Source organism: Mauremys reevesii, linkage group 4, assembly GCF_016161935.1.
Source record: "Mauremys reevesii isolate NIE-2019 linkage group 4, ASM1616193v1, whole genome shotgun sequence".
NCBI classification, from domain to species: domain Eukaryota; kingdom Metazoa; phylum Chordata; order Testudines; family Geoemydidae; genus Mauremys; species Mauremys reevesii.
The window spans coordinates 77,627,553-77,645,158 of NC_052626.1; the positions used below are offsets into that span (position 1 = coordinate 77,627,553).

The 17,606-nt window shown below is 39.3% G+C and overlaps 1 long non-coding RNA gene across 1 annotated transcript; it reads left to right on the forward strand.

Annotated features, from left to right (window-relative positions):
- The first annotated feature begins 12,585 nt into the window (after positions 1-12,585).
- On the forward strand, positions 12,586-13,726 carry LOC120405214. The gene is made up of 2 exons (XR_005598444.1): positions 12,586-12,761; positions 13,564-13,726. It is a non-coding gene; the product is annotated as an uncharacterized LOC120405214 (long non-coding RNA).
- Positions 13,727-17,606: the final 3,880 nt, after the last annotated feature.

Here is a 17,606-nt window from a genome sequence, read left to right on the forward strand (position 1 = left end):
TGCATGAGGAGTGTTTGTCTTGGCTTTTCAGCACCAGCATAGCACCCAGATGAGAGAGGTAATTACAGTCCAGATGCATGTTGCTATTATCCCGTGGAACCTGGCAACGGGCATTGTTATAGATGTGGTGTTTGGGGGTTGGCAAATCCACAGTTACCTTAGTGGTCATGGAAGATTCCAAGGCCATTATGGCTTTACTGCCTGGGTATTATCCTCAAAACAATGGTGGGTTTTGAATGGATGGGATTTCTGAACTATGCAGGTGTTATTGATGGGGCACACATACTCATTTGATTCCTGCATTTTGAGCGAGTACATTAACAGGAAAGTATACAACAATGTCATTATAAAGGTGCTTGTGGACCATAGTGGCAGATTCATACACATATGATTTACTGTCAAAGTGAATAATATGAGGGTGTTCTGAAGGTCTGGTCTATTTTAGCATGGGTAAGTTGATACATTATTCCCTCCTAGCAACACAGTCACCAATGTGGTGTCAATGCCTACTGTGATTGTAGCTGACTATCTCTACTCTCTGCTGCCCTAGGTGATAGATTTATCCTGACTTCCACCTGCCTGGCAGGACACAATACATCTACATGCTGAGCAGGTGCAGGATGGTAGTGGAATATGATTTTGGCTGAGTGAAGGCAAGATGGAGCTGCATGTGGACTCATCTGGACTGTAATGAGTATAATGCAACAGAAGTTAGTGAGACATGTTGTGTTCTTGAGGATGTTAGGATATGGGGAAATATGAGGCAGAATAGACTGAGGACACCAAGAGTTTGGAGTCTGCTTACAGACAGTACCTAATCCATCTCTTGATGCTGGTGCAGTAGCAAAGGCTATAAGAGTTTTGGCACTGGGGTAACCCTCACTGGAATACTGTGTCCAGTTCTGGTATCCAAACTTTAAGAATGATGTTGAAAAATTGGAGAGGGTTTAGAGAAAAGCCACAAGAAAAATTAATGGATCAAAAAACATGCCATAGACTCAAGAAGCTCAATCTATTTAGTAGAGCTAGTTGAAATTTCTCCTATCAAATGGTTTTCCAATGGAAAATGCAAATTCATCTAAATCAAAAGGTGTTCCAATTGTTACTCTCACTGTTGAAAATTTGGTCTTCTATTATGAAGTTGTCTAGCCTCAGTTTTCAGCCATTGGATTTTGTTATACTGTTTCTGCTATATTGAATAGCACTCTATTACCAAATTTGTGTTCCCTGCGTAGGTACTCATAGATGTTGATCTATTCACCCCTTAACTTCTCTTCGGTAAGTTAAACAGATAGAGCTCCCTGACTCTTTCATTATAGGGCACGTTTTGCAATCCTTTAACCCCTTTTCTTGGCTCTCCTAGATCATATTGGTGTCTTCTGACCTTCAAATCTATTACTAATGTTTTAGCAATGGGATTTTCCATTGGTGGAAATGTTTTAATCAAGATTGAATTTCTTTTTGAAAAGATATGCTCTAGTTAAAACAGGAATTAATTCAAGCAAGTCCTATGGCCTGTGTTATACAGGAGGTCAGACAGATGATCATAGTGGATGCTTCTGGCCTTATCTGGTAATGTATCTGTTCTTTTCCCCCAACATTTGAACAGAGGTAAAGAGCAGCAGATACTGCTCATAATGTGTAGTTCCATTGCTCATTGACTATTGCGTCCCCACAAGCTAGAGTTTCCCATAGGTTGTAGGACATGGTTCTGTGAAGATAAAGCAACAGGATGGGGCATGGATGGGCAGGTGGTTTGGGCAGGAGAGATGAGACAAATTTCTCATGATCTTGAAGAGTCATTAAAAAATGTCCCTCTGTGAAACACCACATCTCACCGCCTCATTTCCTGATCATGAAGAATACACTCTGTCAGCAACTTCTGCTCCAGCTCCTAGTCCTCTTTCCTTCTCTTTGCAGCTATCCATGTGTCATGGTGTTCTTGGTAGTGCCTCTAAGGATTGCGTTTGAGCAAGATATATTTTGCCAGGGCTATGGATGGCAATGTTTTTACGTCTTTTGCACTCATGCTTTTCTATTTATTTAAATTGTGATTGTTATCAATCAACATAAGCTGCTCATTTACAATTTATTTTCCCTCTCTTGTCTGCTATATTGAAAGTGTTGTTGGCCAACAGGAAAAAGGAGTAGCAGTGGACAGAGGGACATGTGTAATGGCACTGCAATGACCTGCAGCTGAAGCCACCATTGGGATTAGTACACATATTTTGTTAATGTATGCTATATGCATCCCATACTCAAACACCAGTTCCCAAGCTATGTTACCATACTGATGGGCATTCCTCTTCTGGGTCCCAAAGTTGTGAATCTTGCTTGCTTCAGCCCAAAGACTGACAAAGCTTTGGTATCACTGTCCCATTAAGTGACTGTGCTGATAAGTAGTATTATCGCCAGACAGCCTTTTCACTGCTGTTTCAGAGACCAGAGATATCCAAAGCTGAAGGTACTGCACATAGTTTGGGACCCAGGACACTGAGGAGAATCATGTGAAGGTAGGATACTTCTGGTCAGGATACAGAACCCAGGTAGATGGCAGATAGGACACAGATGCCGAGTGCCCTGAGGGTTTGTGGAAAGGGGTTGGCAGACCATCATCCATAGGTTGTTGTGACTGGTTGAGGCCACATGTTTTCACTGCACATACTTCAAGTTAACAAAGAGTGTGACAAGCAAATTTGATGATTGTTCTCTACCTCAGAGCATTGCCACTGACTCATTTGGCATGATTGAGAGAGTTTGTAATTGATCATGGAGTGTGTTTAAAAATAAATCTCATGATTCACAATGAGTTACTTCTCTAGTGAAGACAAAGCTAAGATAGCATACACTCCTTTCATAGCAAAGAACTAGAGAACCAAAATTTACATCCAAATACAATGTGTAATTCACTTTTATGTAAAGTCACACAGAAACTGCCTGAACATCAGAATAACAATAAATCTACATGTATATCAGAACAAACAATATCCCCCACCACTACCCTTGGATGTCTAAGGCCTTTGGGAAGAGAAAATCAAAATCAATAATGAGCTAGATTGCTATAGGTCCCTGTGCAAAACTTTCACACTAGACTACTCCACCACAGTGACGTGTAAAACAGAGTTAGACTCTTCAAATACAGAATCAGTATGGGGGGAGACAAAGCAACAGCATACGCCCAGAGAGAAGCATCTGTGACACCAATGTGATACAGGAAAAACTGAAAAAGAGAATATTTTTTTACTCCAATGTCCGAAACTCAAAGGAGTGTGCACAATAAGAATGACCATCCTGGGTCACACCAATGGTCTAGCTCAATATCCTGTCTTTCAACAATGCCAGTGCCAGATGCTTCAGATAATGAACAGAACAGGGCAATTTATTGAGTGATCCCCATCCCCTGTCATCCAGTCCCACCTTCTGGCGGTAATATATTTCTTCAAATGATAAGAAATTACTTTTTTTTTAAAAAAGTAATAAAGAAAAATGATGCATAATTGTAGGAATAATTAAAAATATGGCTAAGAGCACATTATGTTTCAACCTGCTGCTGAATCAGAATTGGTTAATAATGACTAGAGAGAGGCAAATATTGCAAAGAAATATTTGTGAACATTGGTTCTCATATAAACTATTAATTTACTTTGCAATTCCTTTTATGTAATTTCATGGATATCTGTGAGCCAAATTTAGCATGTTGCAAATATGAATGTGAATATATATATTTACATGTGAATAACTGTGCAAGTTTGTATTAACTAGAGTTGTTTGAACAAAACCTTTTTTTATTTTAACGAAAAAAATAAAATAGTGGCATTTTTTTTCACAATGTTCTCTCACCCCATATTTTGCAACCACTTCTAGTATTAATACAAGTGTTTGTGCTGGAAGTGTGTAGGTGGGTGGATGTAGATCTCGGAAGATGATAACATAAGGCAGGATGGCTAAACCAAGATACCCAAACTGAGATATTAGGTTTCAGAGGGGTAGCTGTGTTAGTCTGTATCAGCAAAATCAATGAGGCACCTTGTGGCACCTTAGACTAACACATTTATTCAGGCATAAGCTTTCGTGGGCTAGAACCCACTTCATCAGATGCATGGAGTGAAAAATACAGTAGGTAGGTATAAATATACAGTACATGAAAATATTGGAGTTGCCTTACCAAGTGTGTGTGGGGGGGTCAGTTCTAGAGTCTTCATTCGGCAGTTCATGCCTATTCAGCAAAGCACTTCATTGTCTTAATCCTGGAGGGGTCCATTACTGGAATTCCATTCCATCCTGTAACACTGTCTCCATTACTGGAATATTGTGTTTAGTTCTGGTGTTCACACTTCACAAAGAAAATATTGGCAAATTGGAAAGTAGCACCAAGAATGCCTTTAGGTCTGGAAAACATGCTTTATAGGGAGACACTTGAAGCTCGATCTTTTTACTTTATCCATGAGTAGATTAAGAGGTGACTTGATCATGGTTTCCTGATGGACAACAGATTTCTGATGGTAGATGACTTTATAATTTAGCAGAACAAAGGCATAACATGATTCAGTGGTTGGAAGCTGAAGCTTAAAAAAAAATCAGATTGGAAATAAGGTGCAAATTTTTAACCAGGAGGGTGATTAACAATTGGAACAACTTACCTAGGGATGTGGTGGATTCTCCATCACTTCAAGTCTTTAAATCAATGCTGGATATTACTATTTATTTATTTAGAAAGAAAGAAATGCTGCAGCTCAACCAGAAATTATGGAGTTGATGGAGAAATTACTGGGTGGGGTGCTATGGCCTTTGTTCTTCAGGAAGTCAGACTAAATGATTGTAATGGCCCCTTATGGCCTTAGAATCCATGAAGAGTACTGGACTCTCCAGCCCAGAAAAAACACATGAAGTCAGTGGGACTATTCGTATGCTTAAAGCAATGCACATACTTAAGTGTTTTGCTGACTCAAGCTAGAGTGCTCTGCAATTTACAGAACTGAGCAATTAATTGTTTGCTAAATAGGGATGAACATAGAGATGGGCATGTGCTTAACTACTTTGCTGAATTGCAGCTGAGATTTGCTCACTTTCTTGGATGGGGTGCTATCAGAAACCGAACATGATTAAGAGAAGTGGAAGCCAAGTGAATGCAATGTTACTTTTAACAAAACAACAATGTGCACACAACAGGACAAAGAGACTAAAACACACTGAAGGTGCAGAAACGGTTGTTTAATAGATAGGTGGCAAAAGGTAAATTTTTCCTTTGTTCATCAAAGCTCACTGGTGTTGCTAAGCTGCTTTATATCTGATGCTGAAGAGGTAGAATCTCTCTTCAAAGGCATTTAAGACAGGAATAAACTTTGCAACATCTAAAGAATGGAAAGAGCAATGAATAATGAGAACATACTTGGATTATTCCTCAGATCAAAAAGAAATTTGAAAATAGTATTAAGAAAGGTTTAGCTATCCAAGGTGCCTTTTTATTAATAAGGGAATGACAGAATGTTTTAAAATACCGATCTGTTTCATCTGAAAATGTTGGAAAGGACAATTTTTTAATAGGATAGTGATCCTGATTCAACTTTTACATCCTTTTATGTGCCTTTTTTTTTCAGGCTTATAAAAATGCTTGATTTTTGTTTTTTCTCAAAATGCAGAGAGACTATGTGCCAGAATACTTGTTTAGAAATAAAACAGAGCTAAGAGATTTGTTCATGGAGATTTGTTTTTCAATACTATGTGTGAGACTTTACTCTTCCTGCTAGGCAACTGGGACTACCACTGAACCTGTGCAAAATGTTGATGAGTTATCATCAACATGTCATGCAGCTGATCCAGCAAAGCACTTCTGTGTGTGTTTAACTTTAAATACCTGACTTGTTGCATTGGTTTCATTGAGACATCTTGTGTGCTTAAAATTAACCATATGCTTAATTGTTTCTTTGGATCTGGGTCCATATCCAGGTCAGTAGTATTGGACATTTATTGTTAAAGAAATGTATGGTCTTCATATAGGACCTGACCCAGCGACTGACTGACTGCCTGCCTGTAGGGAGCACTCAAATACAGGATTGAGACCACCATCACTTATAGGCAGATGTCCACAGCACCTCATCAGAATAGGCACTAATTGACCTTGTTTGTGATCTCAGAAAGGGGTCGAATACCTCTTCATGCACAGATATGGCTTCTCCAGGACATGGAGAACACACGAGGGCAAAGGGGTGGGGGGGCAGGAAATGTATAAAGATGCTGCTCATGTTATACCTGATTTGACCGCTTCAGGGATACAGCCTTCAGGGCTAACAGTGCAATCCCTTTCATGAGCACAAAATTCAACAAAAATAAAGTATCCATTATTCATGCTGATATCACCTTCTCTGTAATGCCACTGCCATTTTAGCGTCTTCATTTTGTTTGTTGTCCTTCCTCTTAACTTATTTGCATGTTTCTTCATTCGCTTCCCTCTCTGATCCCCAATATACACTTTTCCATTCTTTGTTCTCACTTGTAATCCATCTTCTTGGTGTGCATCTGTGTATCTACCCTGGCCAGTACTACACAGGTGTCACAAGTCGTCAATTCAAAGCAGACATTTTATTTTTTTTTGCCCTTCATAGTTCAGTCTTCCAAAAAGTTTTCCATTTAGTCTTGATTCTTCTCTTTATGTCCCATTTCACCTGACTTTTAAAATAGTACATATTTTTCTCAGGTACAATCCCTTTAGGAATCTTTTTTTGTAAAATGTTTGCAATACACAGGATGTGCATATTCATACTGAGTCTATAACCAAGTTATTTTTGTTTAGTTGTCTTGATCAGGAGTTAGGTGATTCAACAGAAGAGAGTTATACCAATTGCAAATGTGGGGTAGCTCCTGGTTCTTAAAATAGATCAGATGGAGCTATCACTGTTAAGGGAAAGGAAAAACTCCCCATGTGGTCTCTGATTGCCTGGAAAATGAAGCTCTCTATATAGCTCAATCTACCACCTTTCACGAGCACTCGTCTTACTTTTCTTCTTTTGCATATCCATGCACCTACAAAATTATTTATTTCTTACGTACAATATAGTTAAAAATAGAAAATAAATATTCAGTGGGACCACACACCCTTGAAACTGAATCCCCTTTCTGCGCCTCAGCTGGAGACTCTCTAAATAAAGAGAAAGGGTCATGAATATTCCTTCATATCATTGTAACATAAATATATGAACATCTACACTTAAGAACAGCCAAAGTACAATCTCTGGGCTCTTTTTCATGCCACACAGGTATGATCCAAATTAAATCAATGAGTTTATCAATTTGCCAGAGTAATCACTCATATGGTGTATAATATGGACCAGTGCATAATTATCAATATCCCTTCTCTATAAAATCCTAAATGTACATTTGCCATTAATAATTTCTGTCAAAATATTATTGAAATAATTAAGAACATCAGTAAATGCTGATGGATAATAATTGACACTGATCAACTGAGCAAATAATTTTAATCCAATTCTGTTCTTTTGCAATCCTAAAATTAGGCAGTTTCTCTGACAAAGATTTTGAGTATATAGTCTCTGAAAAAGTAAAGCTAGACAAAATCTGTTCTCTAGATCCACTGAAAATATTAATTGTGAATAGAGCAGGTTAAAAATAGAAAAATTAATGTATGGGCATTTTTCTCTTTTGTCATCAACATTTTGGTTTTTATTTTTTTCCTGACCAACTTTATTCACAAATTATCAGGTGAATTTATCTCCCCACCTCTCCCCCCCCCCTTTTTTTTTTGCTTATGAGCAGTTTTCAGTCTATGAATTGTTTTCTAACTTTTCCAACTCAATGTGTCTTTTAGTGAACATCTAAATCACCTAATATTCTTTTTGCTTTTTGATTAGATCACTTGGATTCTTTAAAAAGCAGAATAACAAATAATAGGGAATACTGTTTTTCTGGATGAATAATAATTTGTGGGAACAATCATAAAATGTCCAGGCTTTGGAAACATTTCCCTGAATAAGGAGCAGTCATCCAGAAACTTAGGCATAACAAATAGTCTGACCTTACTAAAGTGAAGCCCCCCATGTTTGTTATGAAAACACTCTCAAATCATTTTTTGTACTATCTGACCAGAAGTAATACTTTCAATTACAGAGGTTTTTGCTCACTTAGGATGAAATCTTGGCTCCTTTGAAGTCCATGGCAAAATTCCCATTCACTGAAATGGGGCCAGATTTCACCCTCTGTATTTACGAGATTCTTCTAGCTAACTAAAATCATAGGAATATAATTGCCATACCTAGCCAGACAAGTTCATTTAGTCTCTAATAGTGACCAGAACCAGATGATTTTGAGGTAGTTGCAAGAAACCCCATAATGGGCAATAATAGAATAATCAGCCCATAGGGAAAATTTCTTCCTAAACTTAATCAGCTAGTAATTGGCTTTTGCCCTGGAACATCATGGTTTATGTGCTTTCTATATTTATATCCTTTATAATTATAGCTTGGATTTTTTATAGGAGTTGGGCACCTAACTTTCTTAGGTTCCTTGAAAACTCCTAGTATCTCTCTCTCTAGCTCTTCTCATTATCCATAGTATATAAGAACCTAACTGTTTCTTAAAACCTGTATTTTGGCCTTAATGATATTTTGTGGGAATGAGTTCCACAAATTGACTGTGCATCATGTATAAAAGGTTTTTTTGTGTGTTTTTAATTTGTTGATTTGAACATTCACTGCAATTAGAGACCTTTCTACTTTAATACCATTTTATTCATGTTTATTCCTTTAGAAACTGAGAAGCAGAAGTTTTTTGTCCTATTTGTTTGCTGATATTATTCTGACAGATTACACAATTTGTGTTCCAGAAACTATGCATCTGTTAAGCAATGAACGCATCATTCATAGCAAGTGTTGGATGAAATACACTCATTCCGTCAGTGTTGTTTGTTTGTTGTTTGATATAGTTTTTATTTAAATATTTATTTATGGTCAGACATATATTTCTACCACCTAATTTTATCTCCTATAATCCTGCACTTGATTGACTGAAATGTCCCTTAAAAATCTGTCAATGACCCAAATAATTGAAATGTAATGCTTCAATAATAATTCATTTAAATATTTGTAACTATTGGCATTTTAAACAGTAAGTCGCTTGTCAAGTCAGTTTGCCTGATTCTTTTGTAGAGAACATCTCCAAGCTTATCTCAGCCAACAATAATCCCCTCTAGGATTCTTATGCAGAGAGGAACATCTTCAAAGCTCATCCCTGCCACCAATAATCCTCTTGGGTCTGGAGCTCAGAATGCAGCAGGCTGTGCCATTGCTACTTCAGTTTTCAATACCCTCTTACAGCAACTCAAATATCCATGAAGTTTCTGCCCATGGGGGAAAATGGCAGAATTGGATAGGGATTAATTGACGTGGCAGTGCCTCTTCATCCTCTGACCAGACAAAACAAAAATGTGAAACCTTTGTCAAAAAAAATTGAAAATCAGCATGAGAAGCAAACCCTATAGTGTGTCATTTTGTAGACATCTCCTGAAGGGCAAATTGAAACATTTTGTGAAAGAAATTAAAAGGAAGCAAAGAAAAAAAAAAAGAAAGAAAAAGGGGTAGGGGAGAAAAGAGGGAAAGAAAGCTAAAGGAGGGAGAGAAATTAATTTCAAATCCAAAATCAGTAATAGAATGTGTGTATTGAGAAATTAATATATGAAAGACATAGTCCTGCACACAGGTACACGCGTTAACTGGGTAAAATCTCCATTGAGATAAGTGGGCCTTAATAAGTAAGCACTGCAGGCTTGCCCCCAAATAAAGGTTAAAAGACTCATTCCTCCTTTATTCCTCTTCCAATATCTGAATGAAGGGGTTCTGTGTTTCCCCTGCATCAGCTCCTGACATCACTAATGCCTAAAGTAGGTAAAAAATGCAGCTGTCTGCACAATTTTAGGATTTTAGTAATGTCACCAACTGTGGCAGGAGAAACATAAGCCCCTGAATTTAAATCTTGGCATGGAGAAGCAGTTCTACTCCATTTATGGTTCTGCGTGAAAAATCCTGACTCCACTGAAGTCAATAATAGTTTCATATATTGATTTCAATAGGGCCAGGACTTCACCCCCACCTCTGGGATCAGGCTCATGTTCTTTGTATTGTTACTTTTTTTTTTTAACGGGTGGTAAAAGTTGTAGATTCTTCTACAAGTTAGGGATGTCACATAAAGGGCAACAGACTTTTGGAAACAAATATCTGTTGCAAATGGTCAGAGGAATGGATGACTACGTTTGCACTACAAACCTGAAAGAAAAGCACAATGTACAGTCATTTGTGCCAAAAGAACAGCTTGCCCTAAGAAGACAGCAGAGTGGATGAGATTCAGAAGTTTGAGTAAACATTAAAGAAAGAAAATGTATCCCACTGTTTGTTTCTTTTCACAAAATCGTGAATATCTACATAGTATTTCCTGTGGGTGAAAAGCATCTTTGTGAATAGGACTTGTGCTGGCCCTGTGCACAGGACTGAATTTCACCCTAATAGAACAGAGAATATAGTGATTCTCAGATATAACATAGTTGTTGCTATGGGTGAATGATGTATTTATAATGGTGATGACAGTATATGCTGGGAAATGAGTCTTCACGTTTCATGCTTCAGGACATCGTTGGTCGTCATAGTAGTGAGAAAGGGAACATATCCCCGATATATTGCATTGCAAAAGCAGCAAGGTGTATTGTATTTGCCTTCTTCTGGAACATCAGGCATAGTCCACTGTTGAAAGCAGGATATCAGACCCAATGCTCTACTGGTATTATCTGGTATTTCCAACACTATTGCATGTTCCTATCATAACCACACTAACCCAGTGTGCAGGAGATGAGAGTTCAGATGGCCTGTTGTTTCTCCCTCCTGCTGCCTGATGTCTTGGAGAAATATTGACAGACCCTGGAGGAAGCTTCATCTAATCATTGTCAGCAAGATGGAGAATTGCAGTGCTTTGACAGAGAGTGGAAAGCATGTGGCGAAAAATATAGGGAAGGTTTTATAAAAATGACATCTGGGCCGGGTAGTCACCTGGAGTGATTAGGAGAATTGGAATCAAGAGGCCTTGGTAGCATTCCTGGCTCTGCCACTGACTCAGTATGTAACCTTTTACAAATTTCTTATCATCTTCGTGCCTCAATTTTCAACTGGTACAATGGGTACAATTATACTGCTCTATTTTGAGGGGCAAGGGGGATGTTAGTAGGGTTAATGAATGTTTCTAAAGCTCTTTCAGAACCTTGGATAAAAAAAGCATCACAGAAGAGGACAGTATTATTACTGCTGAGTTTGTTATACAGTATGTTATACAAAGGGCCTAATTCTACAGTGCTTCATTCTCCCATTGCTCAGACAAACCTAGACTGAAGAAAAATGGGTGTTTGCATGAGGGTAAGGATTGAATAAGAGACTGCAGGATTTGGCACAACATTTGTTTTTTAATTGCCAGCTCAGCCCAACCTCTGAAATCAAGTAATGTCATTTCTCTCCATTTCAGTCCTACCAACCAGTGTCACAAGACAGAATCGGAAATTGGAAATGAGATGGGAAATTTTTTACACTCATGAGACAGAATCAGACCCAGCTGTGCCCTTCTGCAGCTGCATTTACTCAGCAGTGCTGACTGTGGTTAAACAACAACAAAACCCCTCTTTTGTGTCAGTAACCTAAGCAAATATGACTCACAACACAAGATATGGGCAGTAACAACCAGCAAGATATGGGCAGTAACAAGATGCTATTTTTATAGGCTCTGCTCTGATCATATCCATACTTTAAAAATCTCATCAGTCTCTATTCTTGTTCTGTTTTGGGGGAGGGGGGGATAAGCAGTGGATCTCCTGCAAGTGAAAAAATAAGTGCTGTTGTTTGTTTGTTTGTTTGTTTTTAAGTTGACCCTTATGTGTTCAGTGAACACATGAAGGAAGGCAAAATTTATCAAGTAGCACGTGATCCTGAGAGGTGCTGAAATAGTTGAAATTCACCCATACAGGCTAAAGTCAGACTGAAGTGATGCACAGGCCTTGTACTGATACTCTAAACAGGGCTGAATTTCACCCTTCAGTCAGGAGCTGAGCAACAACAAGACCCACTGATTTGAGTAGGTGTCCATGACCCTTGGCACTCTGACGCATATACACAGTTCTCCCAGATTTGGGACTTTGGGAAGGTCTGGAGAGTTGTACTGTGAAAATGATTCAATATCAACTGTCTTGTTATAAAATGAACTTGTACTGAGTTTCTTGTTGAGCTCAGTGGTTCTAAATATTCCAAACTGTCCTGCTCAGTATTGTTTTTAAAAAGAATAAAAACAGCAGAAAGAGGATGAGGGTGGTCCAGCTATAAATGTACATTGCAAATGAACGCAGGAAAGTTTATTTAACTGTAATAAATCAGTGATATACGACTATCCCCAAACAGCACAGCAGTCTTTAATACCAATACTCAAGCATCTGAAATTTTAAGTTTTCAGTCAGTAAAGGGAAATTTAGGCAGTATCTCAAGAAAATATTACTAACAATGAGCATACTTTAAATCATAGGATATTCTCCCCAAGTGGAAAGTTGTGGAAGTCCCATCACCAGGGATCATTTAAAACCAAACTCGGATGTGCACTAGGTTAAATGAAATGATTTATGTACACAGTCATGTGCAGAAGGCAGTGTGGAGCCTTGCATGAGCACCAAAAGAGATTTCATCTCAGGAGGCGCAATCTCTACTGGGGCTGCTCTGTGCCTGCAGGGTGCTGTGAGTATTCATTTTAGTGCACTGACCTCATGCTGTAGGCCAGAGGTTGGCAACCTTTCAGAAGTGGTGTGCCGAGTCTTCATTTTTTCATTCTAATTTAAGGTTTTGCATGCCAGTAATACATCTTAACGTTTTTAGAAGGTCTTGTTCTATAAGTCTATAATATATAACTAAACTACTGTTGTATGTAAAGTAAATAAGGTTTTTAAAATGTTTAAGAAGCTTCATTTAAAGTTAAATTAAAATGCAGAGCCCCCCAGACCAGTGGCCAGGACCTGGGCAGTAGGAGTGCCACTGAAAATCAGCTCATGTGCCACCTTTGGCATGCATGCCATAGGTTGCCTACATCTGCTGTAGGCTGTATCCAAACAGTCTCCATTCATAATGACTGCTGTTATGAACTGTCCTTGCATAACTCACATAAGTGGAGGGAAGCTTTTTGTGTCCTGGCTGTGCATGCTTACAAGGAGAGATCATCATCTGGCCCACTGTTAGTAGGAATTAATCCTGCATTCAGAAGAACTAAATAGGCTTATTCTATGTCTAATTACTATGACTGTATTAAACCAATCGCAAAAAAATATTTGCATGAAAAATCAGTGATGTGCAAAACACAAGGAAGTTGTAGTTGAGACCTTGATAAAGATTCAGACTTTTTTCCCCTAGACTTATTCACCTATTTCTTGCAAACAGATTGTTTTAGCTGGTTGAGAAATGGGGGGGGGTATATTTATTTCTCAAAAAATACCTTGCTTTTTTCACAGAAAATAATTGAAATTCAATTTTTTTCTACTATCTCTAGATGGTTTTACATTAGAAGTGCAAGAAAAATTGAGAGCTATGGCAGAGCCCACTTAGAAAGAAAAAGCTTCGATGTGATAGGAGGAAAAAAATTCTTTCTTAGCTTGAAATATGCTCCCGCATAAGAACACCATACAATGAATATCTGAAGAATATCAGAAGAATATCTGTGATGATGACAACACAGACTCTCATCAGTAGCTAATGCTATTAAAGAGCTGCCTACAATATTGTGTGCATTGCTAACGAATCAGTTACAGTTGGGGCCTATTCTTCTCTCATGATATAGATGTAACTCCTACTATTTCTAACAGATCCTCCAGATTAGATCTCATTCATGTATCTGAAGCAAAACAATGATGATGCAAGAGAAGCCATTTATGTAAGGACTTTTACACATAATCCAAGTCTAGTCTCCTCTGCAGGGCTCTGATCCCGAAATGTGCCTCCTAGCTTTAACAGAGTGCATTATCTTTAATTGCAGTGAATTTACAAAAGGCATCCCGTGTCTTGCATGTGTGAACCATAAGCATACATGTTACTGTATTTGCCAAAGAAAGTGCTCTGCATGTATGCAAAGAGTAAAGAGTAGAACAAACTATAAAGGGTTACTTCCTCTTTATGAGGCAAGAGAATGGTTATGTACAAAATTCAGTGTAAATCATGTTGCTAACAATTTATAATTATCTCATATTTACCAGCACTTGCTGATCTGAAAACTCCTACAGCACTTTACAAACTTTAGACTATATTCAAATGTGACAAGATGGTCTATTAGATAAATATCTAAATTAGGGAGTCAGAAGACCTGGGTTCTGTTCCTTTTGACCTTTTGCAGGTCTCCTCACTTCTTTCATCTCACTGTTTCCTCATCTTATCTGGTGAGTCTGCAGGTTAAGTATTGTAATACTGTAACTATAAGGGTGTTTCTTACTATACATTTGAACAGTGCCTCATATAATGGGGTGTCTATGTACTTCTGTGCTACATATAATAATGAAGTCTTTTGTCTCATGGTATTTTTAGAATTTGCCTTAGTGGTTCCCACCAAAACAGAAAGAAAGAAAAAAAATATTAAAAGTTAGAAGAAAGAGTTACTGACATTTTCTGAAGCACAATTAAAACTCAAGGGGTTTGTGTTTGCGATTGAGGCCAGAGCTGGTTGAAATATTCATTGTGTGTATTTATGGTGAATTGAACCCTTTGTCTGGCTCACTATTAAGTGTTAGAAAACATATTTTGGACTGAATTCTTCACCGACTTTCATCCTGTGTATTAATTTGTGCCTGTGCAAAGTGAGTGCAATATGGATGTAAGTTGCTCCGGTTATGGTTTGACAGTGTTTTGAATCCACTTTGCAGAAATGTAAATAACACAAGGTGCAAGACCATGGAGAATCAGGCCCTTTGACTGATAGGAGTCTATTTGCTATCTGTAGTTATTCAATTAGCAGGTTGTATAAATACATTTCAGTGTCTGGGTTGTCTATGGGCTGTTTGTGATAACTATTCCATATATTTGTTGTTTATGGTGTGTCAATGGGCACCCAAGTCACATGGTATTCTTTCTGCTGACTGACTGGATGACTGAACATTGCTTTAATAGAGAGAATAATGAATAACAGATAGGTACAAAGATGAGTATGCATATGATGGACAATCTTTCACCAGATATTTGTGAGAACAAAAACCTCTATGCAAATGTTCATGAATAGCAAATAACAAGAATGAATATAGTTGAACTAGACACCTATGCAGTATTTAAATGAATGTTCATAGACCCTGTTTTGCACTGTTTAACCTGTTCTAGTTATTTAATGTAAACCAGTTTTCCCCATCATAGCCATCTGCCTCACCGTCAGTACATTATGCAGAAAAGGTTGCCCTTTACGTCTCACTGCACAGAACACCAACTTAACAGGTCTAGAGATGTACTTGATGCTCCCACATTACAACTAAACATGAAGCAACTATCAAGGATTTTTAAAATCTTGCAGTCTTAGCTGTTATTAACCATTGTGATTTTCTGATGTGTCTGATTCATTGATTAGTTTTAAAAGAATGTGTGCATGCCAGCTGAAGAAATGCCATGGAAAAGATTCCCATGTTATACTTCATCATGCCTCAGTAGCTCATTTAGTACTTTCTGTTTCATGTAGCACCCATCACTATAATATTTAGGATCTCAATTTGGGAAATCACTTAAGCACATCCTTAATTCTATCCCTATTCTGGAAAACATTTGTGCTTATGTTGAAGTCTTATATGCTTAAGTGCTTTTTTGAATAGGGATACTGTCCTGAATTGAGGCATAAAAGCTACTATAATGTAGTTATAATCAGGGAATCAGAGCTATTTATCAGTTTTTGGTAGAGAGTATGTTTTTTTTAGGTACTGGGCCAAATACTAAGGGTATGTCTGTCTACACAGCAAGTGCTTTGCATGGGCTAGCCTACCTGAGCTCGGCTGAATCCTGCTACCGCAGATAACAATAGCTGTGAAGACAGTGCAGCGTGGGCTTCAAAGTGGGTTAGTGAACAGAGTACCTACTCATGGACTCTGTCAGGCTGTACTACCCCCTACAAATCCATGGTTCACTAGTGTATTATTGTTGTTCATGACAAATAAAAAAACATACAAACAAAACAAAACAGTTCAAACACCTATGAGTGGTACTGATTGAAAACAGAAATATTTATCCCTTAGTTCTCTGGTCCAGAATCCAAAATAAGGCACATTCAGGTTCTACCCAGGAACAGAAATGTGTGGTATGCTTTCGCACCAACCAGTACATTACACACAACATGTAGCAAGATACAGAGAATTCCATATGCAGCACTGGGGGGGTCCTTCAAGAGATGAATTGTTAAGAAATTGAGAGAGTTTAGTACATAAGCAATGAAGAAGTTGTACTGTGTGCAGCACAAGGATTCTTCTGTTTTCCATAGGAGCAAGAACCATGCCTTCCTATTTGTTTGCACAATACTTAGAACAATAGAGTCCCACACCTGACTGAAGCCATTGCACAATGCTGCTACACATATAACTAATAATTTAAATTAATAATTAAGTTTCTATACCCATGTTTAAGGGTGTGGACTCACCCCTGCGGCGCCTCCTGCTGGTGATCCTCAGGAATTAATTCATTTTCCAGCCAGGAGTGCCCTCAGCAGGCCAGGTGTCCTGCCTGTCGTTGGCCCTCGTGTCCCTTCTGGATCCTGGTGCCCTTGTCTTGGGTGCTGCCCCCCCCAGCAGTACCCCACTCTCTCTGGGTCTCCCCACCCAGGGGAACCCCCAGCCCCTATCTCCACATTGCCTCAGTCGTGGCTACTGCCAGTCACCATCTAGCCCCTGCGCCCTGGGGTGGACTGCAATCTATCAGCCAATCATCACAGGCAACAAGGGGTTTGGACTGGCTGCCTTTACCCCCCCGCAGGCTGCCCCTCTGCAACCCCAATACCTATTTGGGCCTATGACCAGGCCCTGCAGCCTGTGGAGTTGCTGGCCTAGGCTGGCTTCCTCGCCCCCAAGACCTTTCCCTAGCCCTGCCTCACTCTAGGTCCTCAGGTGAGTTCTCCAGCAGCCAGGCCTGTCTCCCTCTCCAGTCAGAGTGATACTGCTTAGCTTCTGGCTGCCCTGGCCTTCTTATAAGGCCTAGTTGCTCAGTTTGGGGCATGGCCCCAGCTGCAGCCACTTCTGCCAGTCAGCCAAGGTTTTGCTCCCTTCCATAGTCCCAGCCCTCTGCAGGGCTTTTCCAGCCCCTTCAGGGCTGGAGCAGGTGTTCACCCCGCTACATCATGCTTAGGGGCCCCTGCCCCGTGGACCCGACCGGCCCCCCCGCCCCTTCTCCGCAAGCCGGCTGCACGATCTGCAGCCGGTCCGTTTTCAAACCGCGCCAAGGAAACAACTCTACGCGCTCGTGCTCCATACCGTTCACTTCCTCACCCTCGTGTCCCGCCCCGACACCAAGTGGTGGGACCTCTTGCCACCTGTGGTGGGTGAGGAGCCCCGGTGGGCCAGCCTGTACTCCACCCTGGTCCCGAGG